Source organism: Jaculus jaculus, unplaced genomic scaffold (genome assembly GCF_020740685.1).
Source record: "Jaculus jaculus isolate mJacJac1 unplaced genomic scaffold, mJacJac1.mat.Y.cur u25, whole genome shotgun sequence".
In the NCBI taxonomy this organism is placed as follows: Eukaryota; Metazoa; Chordata; class Mammalia; order Rodentia; family Dipodidae; genus Jaculus; species Jaculus jaculus.
Window position 1 is genome coordinate 2773973 of NW_025423515.1, and position 13536 is coordinate 2787508.

The following is a 13536-nucleotide window of genomic DNA, read 5'->3' on the forward strand; positions in this document are numbered from 1 at the left end:
CCATGTAATAGGACCAAAATGATTGTTTACTTATTGACCTTAATTAAATATTTCTCTCTGGAAAACAATACATAAAAAGTTTATAAAATGTTATATAAAATTCAAAAGTGTGTGTGTGTGTGTGTGTATGTGTGTGTGTGTGTGTGTGTGTGCAATAGAGGGAGAGAGAGAGAGAGAGAGAGAATTATAAAGAGAGTGAGACAGAGACATAAATAGTATGGGCACAGCACAACTTCTTCCCACAGTAAATGTATACCAGATGCATGTGCCAGAGGGTTCATTTAAGTTTATGTGCTTTCTGTAAAATATTAGCTGGCCTGCAGGCTTTAGAAGCAAACACTTTTGACTACTGAACCATCTCCATAGCCCTCAGTTGTGTTTATTCACCCATTACTCAACTTCTTTCAAACAAATATATTAAAGATAAATTTCTGTCCCCTTTGCAAGTGACATTTTTTTTTTTTTTTGCACGAGCTTTCTTTGGAGGTATATATTCACCTAACGTAGGAATAATGACAGATTTCTACGGATCTCCTCAAGGTCCATCTTTGTGATCTTTGAGTTTACTGGGGTTATATGATGAAGGTTTGTTTGTAGTATCATGAGTAATTAAAGGCTCTGTACCAACAGAAATAGTTGCATTATTTGGATGATGGCTCTCAGCACATATGTTAATGGAGTTTCACACAAAGATTTCTGTCCTCTACATTCCTGAAGACTGTCCTACATTCCATTACTTTTCTACTGTTATATATTGAGGAAGGGATATTTATCTCCTATGTTTCATGATAATCTGAGCCTGTGTCTAGTCAAGTGCCTGGGTCATGGTAATTTTGTGAGGTTCTTGAGTTTCTTACCCTGGGGAGATAAGAAAATATGTCTTCACCCAAAATAGGGCTCTGAGGGCAGACACCAATGCCAATTCAGCCAACCAATGATTTTACTGGGGTGTCACTTACAGAGCATGGAGAAGAATTATTTGTAAAGATGTGGAACATCTAAAGCAGCCATTTAATGAGACCTCCTTTGTGAAGAATACTCCTTGAATGCTCCTTCCTCTGCCTAGGTAGGAGGATTACTTACAGAGCATGGGTACCCCACAGCAACAGCACCACCTAGAAGTCTCATCTCATCCTGAATGAGGATTTCCCAGTGGCCATTCCAGAAGCTCCTTGTCACTGGGAGTATGAGACCATAAAGCAGCACTTAAGTGCGGCTCACTATGTCTGGATTACTCCACTGATACGCATTCCTCAACCTTAGGGGATGGTTTACTTACAAAGCATGCATAACTAAGGAAATTGCCATAGTGGAGCTCATTATAACTTTACCCGTTACTAAGAACTTGATCTTCCCTGGAATCCTGAGACCTTGTGCGTTTCTTATATGCAGCTGGCACAGGGAGCGCTTGAATGCCAGGTCGGAGGGACCTGATGACTGTCCCAGGCCTTCTCTCATGAATCGACCCAGCTGCTTGAGATAAAGCTGGCAATAGTTGTTTACACCTTTCAATGAGGGGGAAATTTGCTACACAACAATGAGCAGTTCTGAGACATGTGGAAGTTATAATGTGGAGAAAGAAGTTACACACTCACACACAATGGCTTTTCTTAGGTTGATTTCATATCATCCTAAAGTAATGGAAGACTTTTTCCAATCTGAGTACTTTCTTGTGTAGATTTTACTGCTTCTTTTGCAAACAGCATAGTGCAATCTGCAAATATGTACAATATGACTAATTCTTACAATATTTTTATTCACTTAATATCTTCATTTTAGCAAATAGTTTTACCTAAGGTTCAATAATATAACCAATAAGAATAGAGAGCACAGACATGAACATCTCATTACTGATGTTAGAAGGAATGCTCTCAGTTTTCACCATTTAGTACATGTAATGTTGGTTAAAGGACTAGTTTATACAGATGTTATTAGGTTGAGATATTTCCTTTCTATTTCTAGTAACGTCAGGATATTGTTATGAAATTAAGTAAAGTATATAAAGCAAAAACTCTCTTTTATGGGAAGATCATACAATATAATTTTTAGTCTATTGTTGAATTTTATTTACAGTTCTTACATGAGAATGATCTTTGCATCCTTAAATGAAACTCACTTCATTTTACAAGTTCTTTTAAATGTGTTATTAAATTATGTTTTCAACTGATGAATTAATAAAGTAATTGATAAATTTTGCCCTTATATTCATCATGAAAATTGACCTATAATTTATGTGTGCATTTTTATGCTCATCATACTCAAAAAGAGTGTGGTAGTGTGCTGATCTTTCCATTTTGTGTAATAAATTGTGTGCCAAAAATTTTAGGTGTTCTTTGAAGGAATGATGCTATATTGTAGCCCAGACATTGTCGTCTGGGGAGATTTTTAAGAATTACTGCTTAAATTTTATTGCTCATAGTTTCATTTATGCAGTTTATATTATCTTGAAACAATTTGTTAGAAGATAATTGTATAGATATAATTCATGTCTTCTACAATTATCAAATTTGAGGAACATTTGAGAAACTTGAGAAAGGATGGGAGGAAGGTACTTAATAGGTTGGTATTGTATATATGTAAGCAGAAGAATAGATTAATGGGGGTGAGTCATCTCAAGGTCACTGCCATCTGAAAAGAGAAGATTCTCTACCCAAAATGAGAGTAGCATTAATATAAGGGTACAAATATTAAGAGAAGTGCTTACTGAGCAGTTTGATAAGCATAGTATATACACTTTTCCAGACATCAGCAGATGTTAAACCCCTAGGGCTCACGACTACCCCTGTTTTAAATTTTTAGTATCAGGGATGTGTTTCTCCTCATGGAGCGGGCCTACAGTCCAATTGGAAGGCAGTTGGTTTCCACCATGACAAATGTGCCACTATGGCACCCGATGGCTCATTTGGATTGGCTGGCCAATTAGAAGGCTTGCAGTGTCTACTGTTGAGTACCTTCACTGGTGGTATCTCTTTCTCCCATTGAACTACATGTAGAATGGCTTCTTCCAGCTTTCGGTCAGCTGGTCTACATGGGGGAGAATATCAGCTCAGTTCCAGTAGGATTTCTCAGTGGCCTTGCAGCCCAAGTATGTGAAGTCTTCAGCAATAGGGTCTTACCATCTATTCCTGGTGGGAAACCAAGGGCCTTGGCAATGGCCTATAATAGTTTGGGGTCATCAGGGACCTCCTTGGCCAACAACTCACTGGAAGGTATCCCATCCCTGGCACTGAAAAAATTTTTAATAACAATGTATGGCTCCTGTGTGTTCCATTGTCCCAAACAGGAGGTTTCCATATGACTTATTTATATCCTCTTAGATTTGATTTGACCTACCTCTACATTTCCTCACTCAATCTCTTCCCCTGACTTCACTGAGAAGTTTTCACCCCCATTTATGTGTTTTTCTTTTTCTTTTTTTAAAAAAAAATTATTAGCATTTTCCATGATTATAAAAAAATCCCATGTTAATTCCCTACCCCCAACTTTCCCCTTTGAAATTCCATTCTCCATCATATTACCTCCCCATCACAATCATTGTACTTACATTTATACAATACCAACCTATTAAGTACCCTCCTCCCTTCCTTTCTTTTCACTTTATATCTCCTTCTTAAATTACTGGCCTCTGCAACTGAGTTTTTTCCTTCTCACACAGAATCCCAATCATCTGTAGCTAGGATCCACAGATGAGGGAGAACATGTGGCACTTGGCTTTCTGGGCCTGGGTTACCTCACTTAGTATAATCCTTTCCAGATACATCCATTTTCCTGCAAATTTCATAATTACATTTTTCTATACTGCTGACTACTACTCCATTGTATAAATGTGCCACATCTTCATTATCCACTCATCAACTATTATGAATTGAGTGGCAGCAAACATGATTGAACATGTACTTCTAAGGAAATGGGATGAATCCTTAGGAAATATGCCTAGGAGTGCTATAGCTGGGTCATATAGTAGATCAAGTTTTATATGTCTTAGGAGCCTCCACACTGATTTCCATGATGGCTGGATCAGATTGCATTCCCACCAACAGTGAGGAAGGGTTCCTCTTTTTCCATATCCCCACCAGCATTTATGATTATTTGTTTTCATGATGGTAGCCAATCTGACAGGAGTGATATGGAATCTCAATGTAGTTTTAATCTGCATTTCCCTGATGACTAGGGATGTAGAACTTTTTTTTAGATGCTTATACACCATCCATATTTCTTCTTTTGAGAAATCCATATTTAGCTCCATAGCCCATTTTTTAATTGGCTTGTTTCACTTATTATTATTTAACTTTTTGAGTTCTTTGTATAACCTAGATATTAACACTCTATCAGATATATAGCTGGCAAAGATTTTTTCCCATTCAGTAGGTTGCCTAATTGCTTTATTCACAGTGTCCTTTGCAGTACAAAATCTTTGTAATTTCATGAGATCCTAGTGATTAATCTGTGGTTTTATTGCCTGAGCAATTGGGGGTTGTACTCAGAAAGTCTTTGCCAAGACCAATATGTTGGAGGGTTTCCCCTACTTTTTCCTCTAGCTGTTTCAGAGGTACAGTTCTGATGTTAAGGTCTTTAATCCATTTGGACTTAATTCTTGTGCATGGCGAGAGAGAAGAATCTATTTTCATCCTTCTGCAGATACAGATCTAGTTTTCCCAACACAATTTGCTGAAGAGGCTGTCTTTTCTCCAGTGAATATTTTTGGCATTTTATGGAATATCAGGTGGCTGTAGCTACCTGGACTTATGTCTGGGTCCTCTATTCTGTTCCATTGATCTACATATGTGCTTTTGTGCCAGTACCATGCTGTTTTTGTCACTATTGCTCTGTAGTGTAGGTTAAAATCAGGTATGGTGATACCTCCTGACTTATTTTTGTTGCTCAGTATTATTTAAGATATTCTATGGTTTTTTTTTTGTGATTCCAAATGAATTTTTAGATTGTTTTTTTCTATTGCCATGAAGAATGCCTTAGGAATATATTTTTTTTTAAATTTGATTAGCATTTTCCATGATTATAAAAAAAATTCCCATGGAAATTCCCCCCCCGCCCACTTTCCCCTTTGAAATTCCATTCTCCATCATATTACCTCCCCATCTCAATCATTGTATTTACATATATACAATATCATCCTATTAAGTACCCTCCTCCCATCCATTCTCTTCCCTTTATGTCTCCTTTTTAACTTACTGGTCTCTGCTACTAAGTATTTTCATTCTCACACAGAAGCCCAATCATCTGTAGCTAGGATCCACGTATGAGAGAGAACATGTGGCACTTGGCTTTCTGGGCCTAGGTTACCTTGCTTATTATAATCCTTTCCAGGTCCATCCATTTTTCTGCAAATTTCATAACTTCATTTTTCTTTGCCACTGAGTAGAACTCCATTGTATAAATGTGCCACATTTTCATTATCCACTTATCAGTTAAGGGACATCTAGGCTGGTTCCATTTCCCAGCTATTATAAATTGAGCAGCAATAAACATGGTTGAGCATGTACTTCTAAGGAAATGACATGAATCCTTTGGATATATGCCTAGGAATGCTATAGCTGGGTCATATGGTAGATCAATCTTTAGCTGTTTTAGGAACCTCCACACTGATTTCATCCTCTGTGTGTTTGTTGTTAGCATATAGGAATGCTACTGATTTCGTGTATTTATTTTGTATCCTGATACATGGCTGTAGGTGTTTATCACCTGTAACAGTTTGCTAGTAGAGCCTTTAGGGTCTTTTATATATAGAATCATGTCTACTGCAAATAATGATAATTTGATATTTTCCTTTCCAATTTGTATTCTTTTTACGTGCATCTCTTGCCTTATTGCTATGGCTAAGACTTACAGTACTATATTAAATAAAAGTGAGGACAGTGGACACCCTTGTCTTGTTCCTGATTTTAGTGGAAAAGCTTCCAGTTTTCCCCCATTTAGTAATATATTGGCTGTAGGCTTTCATAAACAGCTTTTACTATATTGAGATGTGTTCCTTATATTTCCAGTCTCTGTAGGACTTTTATCATGAAGGGATGTTGGATTTTGTCTAACGCTTTCTCTGCGTCTAATGAGATGATCATGTTACTTTTGTCCTTCAGTCCATTTATATAATGTATTACATTTATCGACTTACATATGTTGAACCATCCCTACATCTCTGGGATAAAGTCTACTTGGTCAGGGTGAATGATCTTTCTGATATATTCTTGTATCCTGTTTGCCAATATTTTGTTGAAAATTTTTGCATCTATGTTCATGAGGGAGATTGTCTGTAATTTTCTTTGTTTGTTCTATCTTTGCCTGGTTTTTGTATCAGGGTGATGCTGGCTTCATAGAAGGAATTTGTTAGGATTCTTCTTATTCTATTTTATGGAAAAGCTTAAGAAGCAATGGCATTAGTTCTTCCCTGAAGGTCTGGTAAAATTCAGCAGTGAATCCATCTGGGCCTGGGCTTTGTTAAGTTGGGAGATTTTTGATAACTGTTCCGATCTCCATGCTGGTTATAGGTCTATTTAAGTGATTAATCTCATCTTGATTTAATTTACGTTGATCATACAAATCAAGGAAATGATCCATTTCTTTCAGATTTTCATACTTTGTGCAGTATATGCTTTTATAGTATGTCCCTATGATTTTTTGAATTTCGCTGGCCTCTGTTGTGATGTTACCTTTTTCATCTCTAATTTTATTAATTTGTGTCTCTTCTTTCTTTCTTTTGGTCAGATTTGCTAAGGGTTTATCAATCTTGTTTATCCTTTCAAAAATCCAACTCTTTGTTTCATTGATTCTTTGGATATTTTTTGTTGTTTCTATTTCATAAATTTCTGCCCTAATCTTTATTATTTCTTCCCATCTACTGAGTTTTGGTTTGACTTGTTCCTCTTTTTCCAAGGCTTTAAGGTGAAGCATTAGATCATTTACTTGTGACCTTTCTAATTTCTTTCTTTTTTTTAAACATTTGTTGTTTATTTGACAGTGACAGAGAGAAAGAGGGAGGGAGGGAGGGAGAGAGAGAGAGAGAGAGAGAGAGAGAGAGAGAGAGAGAGAGAATGGGCGTGCCAGGGCTTCCAGCCGCTGCAAACGAACTCCAGACGAGTGCGCCCCTTGTGCATCTGGCTAATGTGGGTCCTGGGGAATTGAGCCTCGAACTGGGGTCCTTAGGCTTCACAGGCAAGCACTTAACCGCTAAGCCATCTCTCCAGCCCCACTTTCTAATTTCTTAATATAGGCACTTAAAGCTATAAATTTACCTCTTAGGACTACCTTCATTGTGTCCCAGACATTTTGGTATGTTGTGTTCTCATTATCATTTGACTGTATAAATATTTTTATTTCTTTCTTGATTTTTTCATTGACCCATTCAACATTTAGTAGTCTGTTGTTTAATTTCCATGATTTTGTGTATGCTCTATAGCCTTTCTTGCTATTGATTTGTAGTTTAATTCCATTGTGGTCAGGTAGAATGCAGGGAATTATTTCAATTTTCCTGTATTTGTTAAGATTTGCTTTGTGTCCTAATATATGGTCTAGTTTAGAGAATATACCATGGGCTGCTGAAAAGAATGTATATTCTGCAGCATTTGGATGAAAAGTACTGTAGCTATCTGTTAGGTCCATTCCTTGTATGACCTTATTTAGTCCAGATGCCTCTCTGTTTATTTTATCCAGGGATGACCTGTCAATTGATGAGAGTGGTGTGTTGAAGTCACCCACTACCACTGTGTTTGGTGTTATCTGTGACATCAGTTCTAGTAGCCTCTGCTTGATGAATTTTGGAGCCCCCATGTTAGGTGCATATATGTTTAGGATTGTAATGTCCTCCTGTTGGAGGGTGACTTTAATCAATATATAGTGACCTTCCTTATGTTTCTTAACTAATGTTGAACTGAAGTCTACCTTGTCGGATATTAAGATAGCAACTCCTGCTTGTTTTCTAGGTCCATTTGCTTGAAACACCATTTTCCAACCTTTCATCCTAAGATAGTGTCCATGCTTTGTAGAAAGGTGGCTTTCTTGGAGCCAGCAAATTGAAGGATCCTGCTTTTTAACCCAGTCTGCAAACCTATGCCTTTTGTATGGGGCATTGAGGCCATTGATATTAAGAGATACTGTTGAAAGGTGTGTATTTATTTTTGCCATTTTTTGTAGTTCTTCCGGTTTTACCTTTGCTTTCTTGTGTTAGCTAGTATTTGAGTACTGTTTGTTTTTTCCTGGTTCCTTAAATGTGTGCTTTTCTTTTTCTTCTGCATGGAGGATTCTTTGAAGTATTTCCTGTAGAGCCAGTTTTGTCTTCAAATACTCGTTTAGCCTGCTTTTGTTATGGAATGTCCTTATTTCTCCGTCTATTTGAATGGATAGTTGCAGGATAAATTAACCTTGGTTGACAGTTGTTATTTTTCAGGACTTGGAATACATCACTTCACACTCTTCTGGCTTTTAAAGTTCGTGTTAAGGGCTGGAGGGATGGCTTAGCAGTTTAAGGTGTTTGTCTGCAAGGCCAAAGGACTGAAGTTCGATTCTGCAGGACTCACGTTAGCCAAGGGGGCACACACATCCTGAGTTTGTTTGCAGTGGCTGGAAGCCCTGGCATGCCCATTCTCCCTCTCTGTCTCTCTCTCTCCCCCTGTTTCTCTGTCAAAAAAATTAATTAATTAAAATAACATATTTAAAGTTTGTGTTGAGTAATCTGCTGCAATCCTGATAGGCTTGCCTTTTTAGGTAAGTTGATTTTTCTCTCTGACTGCTTTCCATATTTTTTCTTTGGTGTGTGTGTTTGGTAGTTTGATTATAATATGGCAAGGAGAGGTTCTTTGCAGGTTTTGTCTGGCTGGGGTTCTAAAGGCTTCCTGTATCTGCATTGGCACCTCTTTCCCAATTTGGGGGAGGTTTTCTTCTATGATTTTGTTGAAGACTACTATGCCTTTGGAGTGAAATTCTTCTCCTTCTACTATGCCCTGAATTCTTATATTTGGTCATTTCATAGTGTCCCGAATATCTTGAAATTCCCACTCATGCTTTCCTATTAGTTTGTCTTTCTCTTTCTTGGACTGTATTACATCTGCCATCTGGTCTTCTAGCTTACATATTCTGTCCTCTCCTTCATCCATTCTACTGGTGAGATTTTCTACAGAGTTTTTTATTTCATTAACTGTGTTCTTGATTGCTAGTAATTCTGACTGGTTTTTCTTTATTATTTCTATTTCCTTATTTATGTCTAGTATTGACCTCTTTATTTCATTAAATTGGTATCCTATGTCTTCTTTGATTCCTTTGATTTCTTCTTTGACTTCTTTGAACATATTTATAATCATTGTTTTGAAATCTTTCTCAGGCATTTCCTGTAACGCATTCTCAGTGGAGGTCATTTCTGCTGTATTAATAATTTTTGGTGGATTTATATTGTCTTGATATTTGGTGTTTCTTGTGTTATATATATTTTTGCATCCTGGATTATCTAATGATTGGGTTTTCTAGTTAGATTTATCAGTTAATCTGATGTTATATAACTTCAGTGTAGGAGCTTAAGGCATTAGGTGTGGCTCTCAAGTCTCTCAGACTATTTATCCATGAGTAGGAATTATGACAACCTGATCCTCTAACTGTCCCTTAGGGTGTGTGGTGCCCCACCCACACCCTTAATCCTGACAACAAGGAGGTTAAGATTTCTGATCTGTTGAGGTTCCAAGTCAGCTTGTGACCAGGCGAGACCCTTCCCTGGTGTAATCCCAGTTACCTCTGCTTCTGCTTGGATCCTGCTGTTGGTTCAAGTTGGAGTAGCGGGGTCCCTGGACTGCTGCTCCATTCTCTGGAGCTGGGCACTGGCGGTGGGGGAAGGGAAACTGCTGCTGATGCTCTAGGTCTCTCGCTGGTCCACGTGTTCTTCTACCTTGTGATCTTCTCCTCCATTGTTCACTGCCGCTCTCCCTTCACGTTTCTTGAGTTTGCAGAGAGCTCTGGTGTGAGTGGGAACTCCTTGTACCTGGCTTTTCCTGTGGCTCAAGCCAAGCCTGGCAGCTTTCTTGTGCTCCGCCACCGTTGTTGTGATCCGCGGACCAGCCAGAGCTGCTTCTGCTGGCCTATGTGGGCTCTGGATCCTCTGGATCTCTCCTACTTTACCGCTGTGGTTTCAATTTCCTATGCACCTCACTTTTTAGTAACACTGTGTATTTTGCTGAGTTTTTTTTGGCTTTCCCCCCACTAGGCTGCTTTGGCATGGTACCTGTGCCACCATCTTAACCGGAAGTCCCCAACCGCCCTTGATTTGGCTATCTTATACATTCAGTGGAATGTGACCCATATCTGGAGCTGGAAAGCAAGTCAGAACCATATACAAACCTGAGCCCACTCTCCATTATCAAGCTACCACCAATCATGGGCTGCAAGAGGGCCTTCACCTATTAAATTCTCTATAAAAAAAAAAAGGACTATCCTATTTGTCTGGTGCTAACTTTACTCTATGTTAGAGAATCTGCTTCTCTTTTTCAGATAAATGCAGATGCCAAGGAGTGAACTACACATCATATCTCAGTAGGGTCCCAGCTGAAACTAAGAACAATGGGTGAAACAAGCAAGGGTTCTGCTTTCTTGATGAACTTGGTACCAGCACAAGGGTGAAGGAGATTGACACAGAGAACAATCAACTGCTCCAAAATCAGATATCCAGAGACCCAGAGGCCCCAAACCCTCGCCACTTAAGCAGACCCAAAATGAACCCAACATGGCTCAGGGAAATTTTGTGGAAGAGAAGGTGGAAAGAATGTCAGAGCCACACATTGGGTCATGATATGCAGAGACATTTTCTTCTACCCACAACTGTGGGCTAACTCCAAAAGGCATGACCTATATACCTGAACAATGGAGGGGCTGGGGGGGGGGGGAGGAAATGGACAAGCATAACAATGATACCAACTTGACTGTATTCACTGAGTACAAATCTAATTAATAAAAAAATTATAAAAAATAAAATAAAATGACTTAAAAGCAAAAAATATGGAAAAATAACTGTAGTAATTCTTATGTTTTATAAACTTTTACATAAAAACCATAAAGAGTTTATTTAATTTGAGTTTTTCTATAAATACCCATTTTTTGTGATCTGCAATTCACTAAACTGCAAATGTATTATGTAATATCATTGTAACAAAACTTTACTTTCAACGGTTTCCATTTCTCATTGTCAGCCACTTCTGCTTACATAGTGGACAAGGACCTTCAATAGTTTGCACAATCTTATATGTAGTAATCATTCCTCAAGTTGCCCACTGGATTCCAGACACTTTGCTAACCATAATGCATATGGAAAACAGGTTAATGTAAGGCCTGTGCTTCTTCCATAGGGTAATATCCTTCTATCTCTTATTCGTGCCCTCCCTATATCTCTGAATAGTCTTGTAGCACTCAACTGCAACCTTTTTTAAAAAAGTATTGATTAGCATTTTCCATCATTATAAAAAAAAAATCCCATGGTAATTCCCCCCCCGCACCTCCCTCACTTTCCCCTTTGAAATTCCATTCTCCATCATATTAACTCCCCATCTCAATCATTCTACTTACATATATACAATATCAACCTATTAAGCACCCTCTTCCTTTCCTTTCTCTTCACTTTGTGTCTCCTTTTTAACTTACTGGCCTCTGCTACTAAGTATTTTCCTTCTCATGCAGAAGCCCAATCATCTGTAGCTATATTACCTCCTCATCTCAATCATTGTACTTACATATATACAATATCATCCTATTAAGTACCCTCCTCCCATCCATTCTCTTCCCTTTATGTCTCCTTTTTAACTTACTGGTCTCTGCTACTAAGTATTTTCATTCCCACGCAGAAGGCCAATCATCTGTAGCTAGGATCCACATATGAGAAAGAACATGTAGTGCTTGGCTTTCTGGGCCTGGGTTACCTCACTTAGTATAAGCCTTTCCAGGAACATCCATTTTTTCTGCAAATTTCATAACTTCAGTTTTCTTTACCGCTGAGTAGAACTCCATTGTATAAATGTGCCACATCTTCATTATCCACTTATCAGTTGAGGGACAGCTATGCTGGTTCCATTTCCCAGCTATTATAAATTGAGCAGCAATAAACATGGTTGAGCACGTATTTCTAAGGAAATGAGATGAGTCCTTTGGATATATGCCTAGGAGTGCTATAGCTGGGTCATATGGTAGATCAATCTTTATCTGTTTTAGGAAACTCCACACTGATTTTCACAATGGCTGGACCAGATTGCATGCCCACCATCAGTGTAGAAGAGTTTCTCTTTTTCGACATCCCCGCCAACATTTATGAACATTTGTTTTCATGATGGTGGCCAATCTGACAGGAGTGAGATGGAATCTCAATGTAGTTTTAATCTGCATTTCCCTGATGGGTAGTGATGTAGAACATTTTTTTAGATGCTTATATGCCATTCGTATTTCTTCCTTTGAGAATGCTCTATTTAGCTCCATAGCCCATTTTTTTTTTTTTTGATTGGCTTGTTTGATCCCTTATTATTTAACTTTTTGAGTTCTTTGTATATCCTAGATATTAATCCTCTATCAGATATCTAGCTGGCGAAGATTTTTTCCCATTCTGTAGGTTGCCTCTTTGGTTTTTTTTCACTGTGTCCTTTGCAGAGCAAAATCTTTGTAATTTCATGAGGTCCCAGTGATTAATGTGTGGTTATATTGCCTGAGCAATTAGAGTTGTATTCAGAAAGTCTTTGCCAAGACCAACATGTTGAAGGGTTTCCCTACTTTTTCCTCTAGCAGTTTCAGAGTTTCAGGTCTGATGTTAAGGTCTTTAATCCATTTGGACGAAAATCTTGTGCATGGTGAGAGAGAAGAATCTATTTTCATCCTTCTACATATATATATCCAGTTTTCCCAACACCATTTGCTGAAGACACTGTCTTTTCTCCAATGAGTATTTCTGGCATTTTTATCGAATATCAGGTGGCTATAGCTACTTAGGCTTACATCTGGGTCCTCTATTCTGTTCCACTGATCTACATATCTGTTTTTGTGCCACTATTACTCTGTTTTTGTTACTATGGCTCTGTAGTATAGGTTAAAATCAGGTATGGTGATACCACCAGCCTTATTTTTGTTGCTCAGCATTATTTTAGATATTTGAGTTTTTGTGATTCCAAATGAATTTTTGGATTGTTTTTTCTATTTCCATGAAGAATGCTTTGGAATTTTGATAGGGATTGCATTAAATGTGTAGATTGCTTTTGGTAAGATTACCATTTTCACAATATTGATTCTTCCAATCCAGGAACAGGGGATGTTTTTCCACGTTCTAGTGTCTTCTGCAATTTCTTGCTTGAGTGTTTTAATGTTCTCATTGTAGAGATTCTGTACTTCCTTGGTTAGGTTTTCTCCATGACACTTTATTTTATTTTATTTTATTTTTTGGATGTAATTGTGAATGGGAGTGATTCTCTGATTTCATCCTCTGTGTGTTTGTTGTTAGCATATATGAAGGCAACTGATATCTGTGTATTTATTTTGTATCCTGCTACATAGCCATAGGTTTTGATCAGCTCTCAC